At 44.4% G+C, this 15,983-nt stretch overlaps 1 pseudogene; it reads right to left on the bottom strand.

Moving 5' to 3' along the window:
- The window catches only part of LOC135460719 (zinc finger protein ZFP2-like), a 56,569-nt pseudogene extending 42,200 nt beyond the window's left edge, over positions 1-14,369 (bottom strand).
- Positions 14,370-15,983: the final 1,614 nt, after the last annotated feature.

Genomic DNA, 15,983 nt, shown 5'->3' with positions numbered 1-15,983 from the left:
AGGCCAGAGGCGCCAACTGCAGCAGGCTGTGGGGGCAGGGAGAGAAGTGCCCTGCGGAGAAGCGAATGGAGGAATGTCAGTGATGGTATTTATTGTGTTTGAATGTAGTGATTTGTGTAGATTTGGTACATTTTAACCGTGAGTATGAGCTCAGAGAGTTCCTTTGCCTTGGATGTTTGGACTTGATCTCTAGACTGTGTGCTGTTATTTTGATTGTGTCCAGGAAAAATTGATTTGAGTAAATGCCGAATTATGGTGTGCTGTGTTGTGTTGAGAAAAGTGAGCACTTTGAGAAATATGCCCTTTCCCAGTGATTTTGTGTGGTGATTTTCTTCCGCTGCATTGTGGTAATTTGATTCTCAGATTGTATAGTGGTGTTTGTGGAGATTTTAAGATTTTGTTGCAACAAGAGTAGCATTTTACATAGGAGAACTATAGTACGGTGATTTATGTTTAACTTCGATAAAGTGAGTTAAAGGAATTCCAAGAATTCTCCCCCTCATAGTAATTCAAGCCTTGGCTCTAGTGAATTTGAGATAAAGGCGGGGGGGGGAGAGTGCGTGTGTCTGTGGGCATATTAGAGTTTCGGCTGTGACTAGCACAGCCTTTTTGCAAAGCAGCAAAACAAGTGTAAGTAGACACAGTGCTTAATTAGATTGTGCAAGAAGAGAACTAGAAAAGACTGATATTTTGTAAAACAGAGTTTATATAGAAGGTGTATGAGATGAATTAGTTAATGAGACTTATGAGATTTATGAGACTTCAGTTGGTACTGCAGTAAGTCTTTACTGGAAACAATCTGCTGTAGGGATTTAAAGTTCTCTGTAACAAACAGAATAACCTGCCTTTGTGAGCAATTGTGGGGAGCCTTTGGTACATCAAGAGGCTGGCACACTGTGTGAGGTGACAGTGGCTGTGCCCTGGGCACAGGGACAGCTCTGGCTGCCCTGTCTCCCCAGGGAACACGGGAATGGCCTGTGGGCAAAAGCTGGATGTGCAGGTATTATTGCAGTGCGGTGTTTATGAGAAACACTGGTATTGCTGTTTTGTTGTTCCAATAAGTGTCAGGGTACACGCCCCGAGTGTAAATTAGAGGTTTCTGGTCAAGCAGATTCAGAACCTAAGGTCTTAGAGCTTGTGTGTGAGAATCACATCTGATACCTGCCACCTGGAGCTGTGTGTATAGGAGGAAAACTGAGAAACTACTGTGAAGATCTGTAAAAAGGTTTGAATGGAAGCGAGATAGGGCAAGGAGAAATAAATAAGGAGAACTGGCCAGAGCAAACAGGTTCCTAAATTAGCCCCTTTTGGGAGGAGCTCGCTGGGAGGAGGTTGCCAGTAAGAGCAGCTCAGAAAATAAAAAGATTTATAGTGCTTCATTGTTGTTAGTACTGTTTTATAATAGGAAGATAAATGGGATAGTTTTTGTATGCTGAAATGTCTTTTGTTTTAAGAAATCACCCAGAATGACAAAGAGACCGTGAGATCAGACCGCTCTCTGGTCTTGGCCCTTGAAAAGGAAAACAAGGCAAAGAGAAAGCAAATCAAACATGTTGTTCAGCATGCAGCATAAGATAGCAACATATGAAATCAGGCAAGGATTATCACGCTGAAATGCGAAGCAATCACAGTTCGCAAAATGAGTACATATGATTTGTAAAGGCTTCCTCCCAAGGTAAGGGAGGAGGGGAAAAGGTGACCTTCCCAAAAGGGAAGAATTTTTGTCGGCACAAGGGTCATGTGTTCAGTTTTAAATAAAGCTTTAGTACCTGTGGAGAATGTTTATGTTGTAGTGAGGGGAATGAACAACGGGCCAGTCTGAGAAGGCATACTTTTGCAAACCTTTAAAGTAACATGTGTACTATGTGTACCTAAAAGCTTTTGTACAATTCGCTCAATTTGCTAAACATTCTCAAGTGAGAAAGGTTACTCTGGAGGCAAATAATATAAAGATGTTAGGCTTAATATTAACAGACACTGAAATTAAGAAAGACATTAGTAAGGAGATATTAGAATAAGTAAATAAGTGTTTTCAAGGGTATGGGCCTCTGCTGCACCAGGGAGAGTGAAAGATGCTCCCCCATGGGATGCTCCCCCATCAAGCTTAATGAAAGAACACAACCAGTGAGAACTGAGTAGTACCCTCAAAAGGAAGGTAAGGAAGGAATCAGTCCAATAACTGGTAGTACTGGATTAAGGGCTGTCAATAAGATAACACAGAATTTGTACCCTGTGGTAGCAAATCCATAGACCTTACTAACTTGTTTAACACCTGAGCTAACCTGGTTCACTGTTTTAGGCCTAAGAGATGCCTTCTTTTGCCTCCCTATCCACGAAGCCAGCCAGAACATTTTTGCATTCAAACACAAGCTCACATAGTCCATGTGCCTGGAGGCTTCAAAATTCTCCACTCCGAGTGGAGAACAGCTTGCAAAGACCCAGAGTCCCAGGAAGCTCCACAAGAGGAAAGGAGGCTGTTGCAGTACATAGATGATCTTCTAGTAGCCACTCAGACGAGAGAAGCGAGAGAAGCCTGGACTGTAAGCCTTTTGAATTTCCTAGGACTCCAAGGACACAGAGTCTCAAAGAAAAAGGCACAGGTAGTGAAACAGAAGGTAATCTCCAGACCCCTCTATGCTCTTATTGCCAATGGGAACTGAGATCTCCAGTGGACAAGAGACACCACATGGGCCTTTCGCCAGCTAGAGAGTCCCCTCATGTCGGCTCCAGCTTTGATACTTCCAGATGTAAGTAAAGCATTCTCTCTATTTTTCCATGCAAGGAATTGCTCTGGGAATATTGGCTCAAGACTTGGGTCCATACCGGAGGGACCTGGGACAAAAATGACTGTGCTAGTGTCCCACACAGTGTCTGCAGTACTGGAAGTAAAGGGTGGCCACTGGCTTTTCACCAGAGAGGTTTCTGAAATACCAGGCCATCATGGTAGAGCAAGATGATGGAGAGATAGTGGTGACTTATATTGTCAACCCAGCTTCTTTTCTCAGTGGAATCAAGGAGAAGCAGTACACCATGATTGCCTAGAGACCACTGAAGCTACCTACTCCAGCCGCCCAGATCTAAAGGACACTCCTCCGGACGATGCAGAGACCTGGTTCACTGACAAGAAAGCGACATTGCAAAGTTCACAGTGACTACCTGCAGAGAGGTAATAGAGTCTGGACCCTTACCAACAGGTACCTCTGCACAGGATGCTGAGATAAATGCATGGACCCGTGCCTTAGAAACAGCAAAAGGCATTTAGAGTTGTGCATGCACATGGAGCCATCTGGAAGGAGAGGGGACTGCTGACCTCACAGGGAAAGAAGAGACAATCCGGCTGCTGGAAGCAGTAGAGCTACCTGAAAAAGCATATTAAGGCACACCAGAGAGTGAGCTTAAAATTGGAGGAAAGAAATGAGCTGGCGGATGGAGAGGCAAAGAAAGCAGCAAAGGGTGAGGTACAGATTTTCCTCGAAGGTAAGCCATAATACAATAATACTAATCAAAAGAGACGTACAACTGCAAGGGGTGGGCTACCATTGAAAGAGAGCTAGTAATCCCTTCCCATTTTCGTGGTTACTAGTGAAGGAAGGGCACTAGAAAACACACTAGGGCCTAATTACTTAAAGCCTTTTATAGAGTGTAGCTCCTTTCTCAAAATTACCAAGGCTGCGAGTGATACAGAGTGCACTGGAATGAAGTGTTGACTTTGAAGTAGTAATTCACACAGGCTTTCTAGAACACACATCTGATTGAAAGGACTGTTGTATCATTGTCAGGAATCTATATGCCACTATCACTCAGGTGAGCTGATAATGTGATCCTTGCCTCCAGACTAACCTCAAAATACCCCTGGGCCAAAACTCGGTCAGACTGGGAGAGGCCATGGGCCTGTACAGCAGTGGCAAATCAACTTTTCAGAACTCCCAAGGAAAGGGGGGTATCAGTATTTACTGGTATTAATAGATACATTTTCAGGGTGGCCAGAAACATTCCCCACCAGAACTGTCAAAGCTCAAGAGGTGACCAGATCATTTTTACAAGAAATAATACCACGCTTCAGAGTTCCAGCCACAATATCCTCAGATAAAGAATCACCTTTCATTTCCAAAATAGTGCAACAGATTAGTAGCCATCTGGGCATAGATTAAGAACTTCACACCCCATATCGCCCCCAATCAAGCGGCCAGGGGGAGAGAATGAATCATTTGATTAAGCAGCAAATCATAAGACTGGGGCAAGAAGCTCTTCCACTAGCACTATTGCAAATTCAAACTAAACCTTTTGAGCTAAAGGAATGCTGAATCCTTTTGGAATGCCTTATAGAAGACCATAGAATACAAGGGGAATGTCCAGAATGTCCACTTACATGGTGGCATTAAGCAAACAGCTCAGAGAAATTGAGAAACTTGTGGCTGGAACTCGGAGCAGGGAGTTGGATAGCCTGGGGATGATGTATATGTTAAGTCTCTTACAGAGAAGACTTCGGAACCACAGTGGGAGAGACCACTGCAAGTACCTCTCATCACCTTCACTGCAATCAAAATCAAGGAGCAGAATGCTGGATCCATCACTCTCGGGTGAAGAAGGCCCAGAAGCCCCTTCAGGAGTGACACCAGGAGACAATGAACTGAGACTAAAACTTATTCGGGCAAAATGAGTATATTGCGGTCGGGAGTAGCTCATACTTTAGTGTACAGAATTGTTTTGTATGGAATTATAACGGAAGTTTTAGAACTAGAGAGTACCTCTACCCAAAGCAATGCTGAATGGCCTTGGTCCCTGGCATTTAATCAGTATACTGGATCCATGGGAAAACCTTCTGAGATAAAAGATTAAACATATCTACTGTAGTAATCCACGAGAACCAGGTATGTGAGGAGTAAGAATAGCAAGAACAGGAACTGTGAAGACTTCAAGGAATCTGAGGAGAAGAAATCAAAGTAAAGGGCTTAGTCATCAATAGGATGGCTTATGAGAGACCAGATGTAATTAGTGTCTGAACCTCCCCTGGTGTATATGAACACCAGGAAGTCTGTGATGACCTAAGTGAATCAGACTGTTGGTGTAATTTCACCCTGATACAGCCTGTAGAAGTGACCTGCCTTTGAGCTCGAGTTACTGTCAGACTTTCATTAGAATTCAAAGCGGACACTGCACTTTTTACCACAGTGGGGCCTTATACCCCCCATACTAGTTCAGACTCTACCCAAACTCCAAACTTAGACCTAACGTAGTAAAGAATGTGACTGAACAACAGCTATTATTCAATCCAGAATGGTCTCTCAAACATGTGGAGTTGATAATGCAAATTAACATCTCAAAAATCCAACCAGCCTGCTCCTCCTTCTTAAAAACTTCCTTTGAGGGCTGGAAACATAGTCACAAAAACAGGGATATCTCAGGAGCAGAACAAGAAAGGACGGAGCCAGCTCTCCTGGTGCCTAGAACCAGGAACACCAAGAAATCAGTTTCCTTAAGTCATTTTCCAAGCTGGTTGGCTGAACCCCCCAGGCAATGGCTGGTAAATGGTGCTGAACTGCAGGTGGTAAACTAACCCAAGCAAGGAAGGTGATTTTCCTTATTTATAGCTATCCCTTTTCCTACTGAGATTTGGATCAGTGATTGTCCCAGTCTGAGGCGGTTGGATTCTGCTTAAAAGAGGTAGAGAGAGAGACCCCCTCAGAGCTCAGCAGCAAGCTGTAAGATTTTGAGCATCACTTTTGTGCTGAGTGTTTCAAATAGCAGAAACCTGATCCCAGTTTCTTCTGAGGCACTGCAATAAATTTAGGCTCTTCTCTCAAGATTTCCCCTCCATTATCTTCTGCCCTGAACACAGTCCACAGCTTGATCTTAGCTAAGGGCAAGGTGGGTGACCAGGAGAGACATTGCTGTTTGCCACACATCTGAGAAATCAGGTGCTTTGGAGGGAGAGGGAGAGGTTAGATTCCCTGAAGTCTCTACATTTCAGAACAAACATCTGTCTCAAGTATGACCTAAACCTCTGTCACATACACTTGTGAAGTGTGTCTGAATTTGTAGTATGAGCCCAGCACATCCCTCTGGCAGGGAGGGATGATCACGGACAGAAAGCAGTTCCTGTTCCCCATAACAAACATCTAACTGGCATATTAGGGACAAGATTAGGAGTTTTAAATGGAATTGATTCAGAAATACTGATGAATAGACTGGCTGCTGCAGCAGGTAGCCTAACAAAATTGAAGCAGCCTTTATAGTAATCTCTACTGGCATTAGGAGCTAGCCAGTGACAGATTTCAAAAGTACTGCCAAAGTAAAGAAGTATGAACAGGCCGGGGACCAAGACCACAAATTGATAGTAGAAGCACTTAGTATAGTTCAAGATAATGTGTCTTTAGCTTTCAGTTGTATACAAGCACAGTTATGGATACAAGCAACAGCAGCTCTGATCATATAGGAAAGGGGTGAAGGTAATTTTCCAGCTGAAATTCAGAAAATTGAATGGGATAATGCAATTGATTTTGAAAGGAAGTTTTAATCCTGGTGGACTATAGTGAATTTCACCTATGATCCTATTTCTAATGTGGCCACTGCCTTTGTGCTTACCATATGTAATGCCACTGTTTATGTTATCCATCCCATCATTGCCCTAAGATTAAACCATGAAGAAACAACACTCTATCCTTCAGAACATAGAGTGTGGGCACGAAAAGATGAATGAAAAGTGGCAGATAGTAAACTTAGAATCCTGCATTACTAGAGAACAAATGGGATTCATTTGTGAAAGCAATACTGCTAATGCCCAGGATGTGTTTGGACACTGAACAGAGTATTTGTCACTTTGAAATTCATCCAGTCACTGACCAGAAAACTGTGCTCGTATATACTGGAAAAGGGTGTATGTTTGAGAACTGCTTATGCTGCTGTACAAATTGATAGCAATGATGTTATTCTGTCTAGTAGAAACCATTCTAATCTCTGTATTTGTATTTGTAATTTTGTTAAGATTATTGGGTGTGATTTTTCGTATTTGGTACCAGTAACATCCCACCAGCTGATTACAGCCAATTACACAATGTATCACAGACTACCACCTACCCCTATCGGGGCGAACCTTACATTGGTAAAACAATTAATTAAGCACCAAGACCTATTAGAAGTCTTGAAAGAAATCCGAGAAAGTGGAAAGAAAACATTAATTACTGTCCAACATGATACAAAGGAAATAACCAGAGTTCTACAAAGAATAAAATACAGATAATCACTGGTGAGATGTGATCTTTGGGTGATCACCAACTGCAAATGGAATCTTTGATAAGTTGTGCCACCCTATTCTAGTTTTACTAATATTAGTTGGGATAAGCTTAGGATTATCTATTACATTGTTAATTTGGAACTGGAGAATACTACAACGAATGGCTGTACTAACCTCTTTATCAAACGTACATAGTGAAGCATTAAAAGACACTTATTGTCATGGAAATCTTCCTTAAGTAAAAGAATTTACTTATTTCCTAGGAAAGGGGGGAATGAGACAGAGTAAGGATCCATCCTGAACTAGGTGAAGTGTCTGGGAGAGGTGAAGGGTCTGTGGAGCTAAAGCTGAAGGAGAGGCCGCATTCCAGAGACAGCAAGGAGACAGAGAAAGAAAAACAGAAAAACCACGAGGTCAATCTGCCCCCGACCTAGGAATTCCTCCGATAAAGAAGAATTAGTGCTAAGTGTCATGCAAGATGAATATGTATGAACTTATTGTGAAACTGTATGCATATGCATTTGGAAGGGGGATAAAAGGAGGTCTGAAATCTTCAGGGGTACGCATGCCCTTTGGGGAGTCTTGCGTCCGGCGCGCGTCGTAATAAAGCATACCGGGCTTTACAACTTTTACAAGTTGTGAGGTTTCTTCTTTTCTCTGCAAAACACTGGCCTCACACGGGCATTCCGAGCATCCCAAGGTGTCTCGGGACATCGATGTCATCCAGCCTCTGACAGCAACCACGATGACAGTACAGAACCTGATGGAATCAAGGGTCAGTTGTGACCTCATGGTGCCTCATGGAATCAAGGAGACCATTGTGTAACTCAGGGGCAGTATGGCTGCAAGGGTCAAAAATCAAACACTGGGGTCCATAGAAACAAGGAACCATTGTGACACAGCGAGGCCGCATGGAGCCAAGGGAAACCTGTGACTCTGTTGGGGCTCATGAAACCAAGAAGCCATTGTGACACTGCAAGACTTCATGCAATCAAGGAGAATACTGTGACAGTGTGGGGACCCATGAAATCAAGGAACCATGGAACAGGTCTGCCTGCTTTGACCTCCTGGGGTCTGTTTGACAGGTCCCACTGAATTTGACATGTCAAGGGCCACTTCTCATCTGACTGTGAAGCACTGGGGCTCTGTGCTTTCCTTCCTATGGAAAAGAGCTCTCTTTCTTGTCTAGGCTTCTATGCCTGAAATTAGGATTCCACCTCTAAAATTCCCTATATGCAAGGCTTTCTCCCAACAAAATCTGCCAATACAGTCAAGTGTGGCAAGACTCGGCCTCTGGTGACTGCCTCTCATGTGCCCCAGTGCTCGGTTGTTTCCTTCCTATGGAGACCATTGTGACAATGTGGGGGGCTGTGGAGCCAAAGGGCATTGTTACACTGTAGGAACTTGTTGAACCAAGGGAATCATTGTGACACTGTGAGTACCATGGATGCAAGGGGCCATTATGACACTGTGGAGTCTTGAGGAACTATGGGGGCCATTGTGACACTTTGGGGTCTTCTGTAATGCAGGGAACATTGTGACACTGCAGAGAACCACGGATCCAAGGGACCATTGTGACACTGGAGCCTCGTGGAACCAAGGACATCACTGTGGTTCTGTTGGGCCGCATGGTCCAAAGGGGCCAATGTGAAGCCACGGGGCTTTGTGGAACCAAGAGACAATTGTAGCATTTCAGGGCCTCATGGAGCCAAAGGGTCATTGTGATCCTGCAGGGCACCGTGGATCCATGGAGAAAATTGTGGCATTGCAAGGCCCCATGGAATGATGGTGACCATTGTGACACTGCAGGGCCTCACGGAACCAAAGGGCTATTGTGACCCTGCAGGGCCTCATGGAGGGAAGGGGCCATTGTGACACTATGGGAACTTGTGGAGCCAAGGGGATCATTGTGGTACCACTGGAGCCCATGGAACCAAGGGGCCATGGTGACACAGAGGAGCTTCATGGAACCAATAGACCATTATGATAGCCTGGGCTTTTGGAACAATGGAGACCATTTAGATCCTTAAAGACTTGTGTAACCAAGGAACCATTAGGACACCAGAGGGCATCACGGAAGCAAGAGAACCATTGTTACACTGCAGGGCCCTGTGGAACCAAGGCAACTTGAAATAGGTGTGGCTGCCTTGGACTCCCAGGGTTCACCTGACAGGTCTGGCCGACCTTGGAATGTGGAAGGCCACTCCCATCTGCCCCTGAAACACTGGGGTTCTGGGCTTTCCTTTGTATAGAAAAGAACTGTCCATCTTTTCCAGGTATTCATGGCCAAAACTTGGATTCCACCTCCAAATTTCTGTGTATCCAAGGAATATTGCCCGACAAAAGTTGCCAGGACAGACAGGTGTGGCTGGTCTTTGACTCCTGAGTGCCAGCACTTACCTGTTTTGCAAACACTGGAAAGGTCTCTCTGCTTTTCTTTTTATGGAAGAAAAACATCCGTCTTCTCCAGGCACAAATGTCTGAAATTAAGATTCCACATCCATAATTTCAAATATCCAAGGGTTGGTCCAATCAAACCCGCCAGGACAGACAGGTCAGGCTTGCCTTAGCCTCTGGCGGTTCCCACTCATCAGCTTCTGAAACACTGGGGCTCCGTGGTTTCCTTCCTATGGAGACCAATGTGATATTTGGGAGCCTTGTGAAATGAAGGGGCAATTGTGACACTGCAGAGCACCATGGATCCAAGGGACATTGTGACACTGTGGAGCCTCCTGGAACCAAGGACATCATTGTGGCTCTGTTGGGCTGCATGGTACCAAGGGACCATTGCATATCAGCAATGTGAGAGTTAGCCCAGCTGTAACTCAGAGTCAGACAGATTTTACCCCGGAAGAACTGGACATGAGTTTCAAGTCCTAGGAGTCATTCTTTTAACTTAGGGTGAGCTTGAGAAGTCCCCCATAAGCCTTTAGTGTTGTTATGCTACGTTGTCCAAGTTCTATTCCCCCATTGGTTTATTGGTTACTTATTTCTTCTATATGTTATTGTTCTAGTTTTCTAGCCCCAAGTATCTATGTTGTTGCTTCCCCCTTGACTTAGGTATTAGGATCCTGCACCTTGCACTGTGCTGGAATTCTCCATGTTTATTGTTTTTAACCCTGTTATTAAAGTTCCTTTTAAACAACTCCATTGATCCTGCTCCTTTGCATTTTCACCACCCTCGTCCTGAAGTCAGGGAACCAGAGAGGTTTATTGCAGCCACCCTCATTGGGACATTTGGCGCCCGAACAGGGACTATGTCATTGAGGTCTCCCTGTGTCAGTCATGTCAGCTGGGGTTAGCTGATGGATAGGTCAGTGCTCCCTGGGATTTTGGATTGTGACAGATTCGGCAGATTCATCGTTGCTTCAAGGGACCTTGGCCAGGATCAGCAGGGACAATGACGGTTTCACCTGCATCGGATTGCAGGTGGGTTTGGGGAAATACAAGACATTCATTGCCCATTTAGTAACTGTGTTTTTACAGCATGCACCATGGCCCATAATTAATTTGGAGTGTTCCAGTGGCTCTTCCCCATTAGGCAGAGAAAGAGAAAAATGGGCAGCCAGATGTCCAAAGCAGAAAGGAGCATATATGGATGCTGTCATTCTCACTGATCATGACAAAATATTTTCAAAGAACAAATTAAAATCAATCATGAGGTGGATCATTACAAATTTTCCAGATTCCTCTGCTGATGAAATCCATACCACTGAATTTTAGGACTCAGTGTGATTTGCGGAGAAAGGAAGAAACCTCACAACTTGTAAAAGTTGTAAAGCCCGGTATGCCTTTATTACGACGCGCGTCGGACGCAAGCCTCCCAAAAGGCGTGCGTGCCCCTGGAGACTCCGAGTCCCCTTTTTATCCCCCCTTCCAAATGCATATGCATACAGTTTCAAATTAAGTTCATACATATTCATTCCACGCGACATTTAGCACTAATTCTTCTTTATCGAAGGAATTCCTAGGTCGGGGGCAGATTGACCTCACGGTTTTCTGTTTTTCTTTCTCTGTCTCCTTGCTGTCTCTGGAATGCGGCCTCTCCTTCAGCTTTAGCTCCACAGACCCTTCACCTCTCCTAGACACTTCACCTAGTTCAGGATGGATCCTTACTCTGTCTCATTCCCCCCTTTCCTAGGAAATAAGTAAATTCTTTTACTTAAGGAAAATTTCCACGACAATAAGTGTCTTTTAGCGCTTTACCATGTACATTCGACAAAGAGGTTAGTACAGCTATTCGTTGTAGCATCCTACAGTTCCAAATTAACAATATAATAGACAATCCTAAGCTTATCCCAACTAATATTAGTAAAACTACAATGGGGTGACACAACTTATTAAGGACTCCATTCGCAGTTGGTGACCATCCAAAGATCACATCCCACCAGTGATGAGTCATATCTTGTCTTATTCTTTGTAGAACCCTGGTTATCTCCTTTGTATCATGTTGGACAGTAATTAATGTTTTCTTTCCACTCTCCTGAATTTCTTTCAGGATTTCCAATAGGTCTTGGTGTTTAATTAATTGTTTTACCAATGTAAGGTTCATCCCAATAGGGGTAGGTAGTAGTCTGTGATACATCGTGTAATTAGCCTGAATCAGCTGGTGGGATGTCACTGGGGCCAAGTACGAAAAATCACCCGGTAATCTTAACAAAATTACAAATACAAAAGTTAGAATGATTTCTACTAGACAGAACAACATCATTGCTATCAACTTTTACTGCAGCACAGGCAGTCCTCAGACACACACATCCATTCCCAGTATATACAAGCACAGTTTTCTGGTCGGTGACTGGATGAACTTCAAAGTGACAAATACTCTGTTCAGTGTCCAGGCACACGTCCTGAGCATTAATAGTGTTGCTCTCACAAATGAATCCCATCTGTTCTCTAGTAATGCAGGATTCTACATTTACTGTCTGCCACTTTTCATTCACCTTTCGTGCCCACACTCTATGTTCTGAAGGATAGAGTATTGTTTTTTCATGGTTTAACCCTAGGGCAATGATGGGATGGATAACAAAAACTGTGGCATTACGTATGGTAAGCACAAAGGCAGTTGCTACATTATAAACGGGATCATAGGTGAAATTCACCATAGTCCACCAAGATTGGAACTTCCTTTCAAAATCGATAGCATTATCCCACACAATCTTCCGAATTTCAGCTGGAAAATTACCTTCATTCCCTTCCCGTATGATCAGAGCTGCTGTTGCCTGCACCCATAACTGTGCTTGTATACAACTGAGAGCTAAAGACACATTATCTTGGACTGCACCAAGTGCTTCTGTTATTAACCTGTGGTCTTGGTCCCCGGTCGTTTCCCATTTTGACAGTACTTTTGAAATCTGCCACTGGCTAGTTCCTAATGCCAACAGAGATGATTGTAAGGGTTGCCTCAATTTTGTTAGGCTGCCTGCTGCAGTGATCAGTTTATTCATCAGTATCTCTGAATCAATTCCATTCAAAACTCCTAATCCTGTCCCTAATAGACCAGTTAGATCCCTTCTCATTCTGCTCCTGAGGTATGTCTGTTTTTGCAGCCATGTTGTCCAGCCCTCAAAGGAAGTTTTTAGGAAGGAGGAGCAGACTGGTTGGATTTTTGAGATGTTAATTTGCATTATCAGCTCCACACGTTTGAGAGACCATTCTGGATTGAATAATAGTTGTTGTTCACCCACATTCTTTACTACATAGGGGCCAACTCCGTACAACTCGGGTTCAAGTTTGGGTTGAGTCTGAACTATTTGGGTCTTGGTGTGGGCTGTGTAGGGTCCTGCTGTGGTGAAAGGTGTAGTGTCTATTTTGAATTTAAATGAAAGCCCAATATCTTCCTGTGCCCAAAGGCAAATTATTTCCACAGGCTGTATTAAGGTGAAATTACACCAGCAGTCTGATTCATTTAGGCTATCACAGATTTCCTGGTGTTCATATTCATCAGGAGAGGTTGAGACACTAATTTCATTTGGTTTCTCATGGGCTGTCCCATTTATCATCCGGCACCCTACCTTGATTTCTTCTCCTCTAATCCCTTGAAGTGTCCATAGTTTCTGTTCCTGCCATTCCTGCTTCTCATATACCTGATCTCCATGAATTACCACAATGGACAGGTTTAAATTCTCAGAAAGTTCTCCCATGGATCCAGTATACTGATTAAACGCCCGGGACCAAGGCCATTTAACATTGCTCTGAATAAAGGTACTCTCAAGTTCTAAAACTTCAGTTATGATTATACACAAAATGATCCTACAAACTAAAACATGAGCTACTCCCGACCGCAATTTACTCATTTTGCCCAAGTAAGTTTTAGTCTCAGTTCATTGTCTCCTGGAGTCACTCCTCAAGGGGTCTCTGGGCCTTCTTCACCCGGGAGTGATGAATCCAGGCGTTCTGCTCCTTGATTTTGATTGCAGTGAAGGTGGTGAGAAGCACTTGGAACGGTCCCTCCCACTGCGGTTCCAAAGTTTTTTCTGTAAGAGACTTCAAGGGAGATTTGTCCATCTGGGATAAGGACTCCTTCAGTAGCTACCTCCCCTTTTGCTGCTTCTTTTGCCTCTCTATCCGCCAGCTCATTTCCTTCTTCCAATTCTGAGCTCACTTTTTGGTGTGCCTTAATGTGCATAATTGCTACCTTTTCAGGCAGCTGAACTGCTTCCAGCAGCTGGATTATTTCTTGTGCATGTTTGATGTTCTTTCCCTGTGAGGTCAGCAGCCCCCTCTCCTTCCAGATGGCCCCATGTGCATGTACAACTCCGAATGCATACCTCGAGTCTGTGTAGATGCTTATTCTCCTCCCTTTTGCCCTTTCCAAGGCACGGGTCAGGGCAATTATCTCGGCCTTCTGCGCGGAGGTGCCTGTTGGTAAGGGTCCAGACTCGATTACCTCTCTATAGGTGGTCACTGCATATCCAGCATATCGCTTCCCATCGGCAACGTAGCTGCTCCCATCAGTGAACCAGGTCTCTGCGTCATCCAGGGGGGTATCCTTTAAGTCTGGGCGGCTGGAGTAGGTAGCTTCAATGGTCTCCAGGCAATCGTGGTGTACTGCCTCTCCTTGATTTCCACTGAGAAAAGAAGCTGGGTTGACAATATTAGTCACCACGATCTCTACATCATCTTGCTCCACCATAATGGCCTGGTATTTCAGAAACCTCTGCGGTGAAAGCCAGTGGCCACCCTTTACTTCCAGTACTGCAGACACTGTGTGGGACACTAGCACAGTCAATTTTTGTCCCAGGGTAAACTTGCGTGCCTCTTGGATGTTCAGCACAACTGCTGCTACAGCTCTGAGGCAACCTGGCCATCCTTTGGCTGTTGCATCTAGTTGCTTAGAGAGGTAAGCAACTGCCTTCGGTATGGACCCAAGTCCTGAGCCAGTATTCCCAGGGCAATTCCCTGCTTCTCATGGGAAAATAGGAAGAATGGTTTACTCACATCTGGAAGTCCCAAAGCTGGAGCTGACATGAGGGCATCCTTTAGCTGGTGAAAGGCCCGTGTTGCTTCTTTCGTCCACTGGAGATCTCTGTTTCCATTGGCAATAAGAGCATAGAGGGGTCTGACGAGTAGTCCATAATTATAAACCCACAGCCGGCACCACCCTGCCATGCCTAGGAACGTTCGGAGTTCCTTTATGGTCTGGGGTTTTGGGGTTTGGCATATGGCTTCCTTGCGAGCCTGCCCTAAAGTCCGTTGCCCAGCACTCACCTCGTACCCCAGGTAGACTACTTTCTGTTTCACTATCTGTGCCTTTTTTTTGGATACTCTGTATCCTTGGAGTCCTAGGAAATTCAAAAGGCTTACCGTCCAGGCCACACATGCTTCCCTTGTCTGAGTGGCCAGTAGAAGGTCATCGACATACTGCAAAAGTCTTCCTTCTTTCTGTGGGGCTTCCCAGGATTCCAGATCCTTTGCAAGTTGTTCCCGAACAGGGTGGGGAATTTTTCCAACCTTGTGGTAGTCTGGTCCATGTGAGCTGGGTTTTGCGCCCACTTTTAGGGCTTTCCCATTCGAATGCAAAGAATTTTTGGCTGGCTTCATGGATGGGGAGGCAAAAGAAGGCATCCTTTAAATCTAGAACAGTGAACCAGGTTAGCTCAGGTGTTAGGCAAGTTAATAAAGTGTATGGATTGGCTACAACCGGATACAGATCTTCTGTTATTTTATTGATAGCCCTTAAATCCTGTACTATCCGGTATGTCCCATCAGATTTCCGAACAGGCAGGATGGGAGTATTGAAATCAGATTGGCATTCCTTCAGCAATCCTAGTTGCAGAAAATTTTTGATTATTGAGCTGATTCCCTCCCTGTCCTCTTTCCTTAGGGGGTACTGCTTGATTCTCACTGGCTGCGCTCCCTCCTTGAGTTTGATTACTATGGGAGAGGCATTTTTTGCCCTTCCTGGCACATCAGAGGCCCACACCCCGGGAAATACCTGACTTAATATTTCCTCATCAATTTCTTCCTTAATGCCAGTAGCAGTCAGAGTTAAACTTAGTGCCTCTATGTACTTTTGATCATTCACCTCCAGAGTAATTTCCCCATTTTTGAATATGATGGTGGCTTGTAATTGTTCCAATAAATCTCTCCCCAAGAGTGCTCTTGGTGAATTAGGCATGTATAAGAACTTATGAATACCCCATTGTTTTCCCAATTTGTACTTCAAAGGTTTGCAAAAATATGCCCTTTCAGACTGGCCAGTTGCCCCCTGCACTACAACATAATCATTTTCCACAGGCACTAAAGC

The sequence above is a fragment of the Zonotrichia leucophrys genome, unplaced genomic scaffold, assembly GCF_028769735.1.
Source record: "Zonotrichia leucophrys gambelii isolate GWCS_2022_RI unplaced genomic scaffold, RI_Zleu_2.0 Scaffold_95_171211, whole genome shotgun sequence".
In the NCBI taxonomy this organism is placed as follows: Eukaryota; Metazoa; Chordata; class Aves; order Passeriformes; family Passerellidae; genus Zonotrichia; species Zonotrichia leucophrys.
This window is presented reverse-complemented; position numbering and strand designations above follow the sequence as displayed.